At 39.3% G+C, this 3475-nt stretch overlaps 1 long non-coding RNA gene across 1 annotated transcript; it reads right to left on the bottom strand.

Moving 5' to 3' along the window:
• Positions 1-251: 251 nt before the first annotated feature.
• LOC135727406 (uncharacterized) lies at positions 252-2083 on the bottom strand. Its single transcript, XR_012335315.1, has 4 exons — positions 1624-2083; positions 1424-1492; positions 1217-1328; positions 252-389 (listed from the first exon to the last, which is right to left on the bottom strand). It is a non-coding gene; the product is annotated as an uncharacterized lncRNA (long non-coding RNA).
• Between the last annotated feature and the right edge of the window lie 1392 nt (positions 2084-3475).

Raw genomic sequence — 3475 nt, 5'->3', positions numbered from 1 at the left:
GATTGGCTGTTAGATTAATCCACATTGAGTAAAAATGCCCAGAGCTTATCATCACATGGCTTTAATCTACTGTTTGCAGGGATAACTCTACATCAGTTCCTTTTAAAATGTGTTGAACTTTCCAATAAACACTACCCGCTGGTGAGACAAAGTAGTCCCGCATCAGAGTGCGTTGCACTTTTGCTGTTGCCATACAATTGCGATGTGAGGTGGTGTTCATCGGTTGAAAAGCACCCATCCCACGATTCTTCCATTGCCCATCAACCATGTTGTGGTCAGCAGTCTACTACAGCTGGAGTGGTAGCAAGTACCCCAAAGAAATGTGGAAACTGCCACTTCCTTTCACAGTCCATGGCTATTGTATGCCACTCTCCTTCCGTTGATGGTGTCTAAAACATTAGGACACACCAAATGTCAGTGATTAAATTATTATATATTCAAGACTACAGTTTACAATGGATTTATTTGCATAGTTATATGTAGAACAAAATTGGATAGCCATGCTTTTGTGAGTCAAACACCTTGGGTCTCATTTATAAAACTGTGTGTAGGATCCTTACTAAAAGTCTACGTATGCAAAAAGCCAAAAATGGCATACGCCAAAAAATATAGACAAAGCAATGTTCCCTTTCTGCAAGTGTGCGTACATTAATTATCTTCTGATCCCACCATGCAAGCCTATTCTCCCATTAAGTTTTTTTTTTAAAGATCACAACCTTTGTGTGGTAACTGGTGTACGCATGTTTCCAGAACTGTTTTGTGTATACGCATGCTTAATAAATGAGACCCCTTCTTACTTAATCCATATAAATAAGTATAAAGATAAACTAGGGACTAAACCACATGTAGAATAACAAATATTACAATATAAGGTTTGGAAGTAATTTTATATTTATTGCTGTGTTAACATAATTCATGTTTATACACAAAATACTTTAATATACACATAGTGTAAGCTCAGATAAAATTATGAAATTAATGTATACAGGTATGTATAGACATAAAAATAAAAATTACTTGTGCTTTTCGGAACTATACCCCTGTTTCTAATAATAGTTTTTACTAAAATACTTTTATCAAAGACAGTCAACGGCTGATGTCCACAATGTTATGGGTGTTCTTTTTTTTAAATGAAGTGATATAGATAGATAGATAGATAGATAGATAGATAGATAGATAGATAGATAGATAGATAGATAGTTTGTAAAAACCCTACCTTCAAGAAATCGTCCTTTATAACCTGGTACAGAACAGGTATCCAAAACTATTTGTGGGATGGTGCTGGTCCCCCATCCTGGACTTGAACCTGAGGGACTTGAACGTGTCACCTGCATGACACCAAAAAGTTCAAAAACATACCCAGACAGAAAAAACGTAATGACAACATTCAGTTCATATTCGTTTGAAATGAAATCACACAAACCTGTTGCATAGAATCGCAGGGTCAAAGACAAACGCTCTCCAAGTCATGCTTTGCGAAGAATGTCCTATTCTATTTGAACAATAATTAAATCAAGAAACACAGCTTTTAAACACAGTAGACAACACGTTGATATTTTAAATGTGATCATAGCCAAACATAAGCATGCAGCTATATTTCCTATATAAACAAGCTGTACTTACCTCCAACTCTTAAATCCCTGCTGTCCGCGTGTAGTGCTAATCCACCTCTCCACATACACATCTCTTCATTTTTTTTCTTTTGCGGCTTTGCATCGCGCAAACGGTTTGCAGCACTAATTTCTGTCTGAAGTCTATATATACAAACAAAAGTTTTGTGCGTCTTCTTGTTTCTTCTTCTGTGGGTTTACTGGTGCGCGTGTTGTTTCGCGTCATTTCCGGTTTGTTTTATCGCGCGATTTTTCGTGACAAAACGTGGTTTGCGGCCAAGATAGAATCGTCGGGTGATAGAGTTGTTCTCAACTCGTGTAGTGCGTTACCTCCTGTTGTGGGGCATTCACGTTATGTCGTGTGTTGTGAACTGCTCAACAACGTGAACACTCCTGATTTCACAGAAGCAAGTCATGTAGTGTGAACCGCACAGTTCGGACCAACGTTTTAAAGTCATGTAGTCTGTACGAGCCTTAAGATGATAGAGGGATGTATCAACTCTTCTTAGTTAAGGTAATAACATATTTTAATATTGAAAATGAGTAGACTATTCCTTTAAGTCCTTAATAATTTTCTTTGTCAAGTTGAAAACCTTTTATCTGCTTAATAGCTAGATTGTTTTTATGTTTTGTCATAAAACCAAGTGTTTATATTGCCATAAACATTTGTATGAAAATAGCCTTTCCAAAAATATTTGTAGATAAACAAAACATTCTCTTTAATCCTTTGCATGGTTTGATGCATATTCTTGGCTTGGTTGAGCGACCTCAAAACTGCTTTAAAAATAGCTGGTGAGGACCTAAATAAAATAAATAATTTGCCACAAGATGCCACTGTCTGTATCAGTGTTACAAAATAAGTATTTACATAATTCTATACATTTTGTGGTTTCTTGGACAGGGATTAGTTTATGCCTGGAGTCAGGACTAGGCCTTAGTTTAATTATGAAGCATAGTATCCTTCCTTACATTACTTGTGTGCATTTTAACACAAAACAAAGGGCACTGATGTATTTTAAGATGTTTTCAGTTTGGATAGCCCCTACATTTTTTTAGTCTAGGACTAATCTAATCCTTGTCCAGGAAACCACCCCATGTTTTTGTACATTTCACGAGTTCGCATTAACATGTAATCGATAGGGAATGAGATAAAGCATATTTGGCGTGCTGTCCGAGGAGAGGGCTCCGAGCTCGGAATTTTAGCCCGAACCCAGAGTACTCCCCTCTCTTTAACTGTGATGAATGAATCTAGATGAGAGTGAGGTGATGGGGTGGAGGAGGGATGCTGCAAAAAATCTGTCACGGGACAGAGGTGAGGGACTGCCATTTATAGGCACCTCTTTGCACTGATTGGTTGGATCACATGACCATGCTCCTCCCGAACTTAGTTAAATAAACTTCATTTCACGAGTTCGCATTAACATGTAATCGATAGGGAACGAGATAAAGCATATTTGGCGTACTGTCCGAGGAGAGGGCTCCGAGCTCGGAATTTTAGCCCGAACCCAGAGTACTCCCCAAAAATGCCACATAAATGACAGACAGCAGCCAGAAAAAACATCCCCAAAAAGTGTAAGCGTAAAGACCTATAGAAAGCGGTGGGGAAACTAGTGGTTTGACTGGGAGGGCTCTCGCAGCATCCGACGGGGGCATTGTCTGAGATGCTCGCAGCATCGGACGGGAAAGCCCCGCCAGCAGTCAAAAGGGGAGCGCATTTGCGAACTAGAACAAGGTGCGGAATTAAACGAGTTAAGGCCAATTCACTGGAAGGCCGCTGCAGTGTCCAACGAGAGCTTTGGTTGAGATGCTAGCAGCATCGAACGAGACGTCTCCACATGCAGAGGGGAAATGCTGGTGAGGACGGT

Source organism: Paramisgurnus dabryanus, chromosome 17 (assembly GCF_030506205.2).
Source record: "Paramisgurnus dabryanus chromosome 17, PD_genome_1.1, whole genome shotgun sequence".
NCBI classification, from domain to species: Eukaryota; Metazoa; Chordata; class Actinopteri; order Cypriniformes; family Cobitidae; genus Paramisgurnus; species Paramisgurnus dabryanus.
This window is presented reverse-complemented; position numbering and strand designations above follow the sequence as displayed.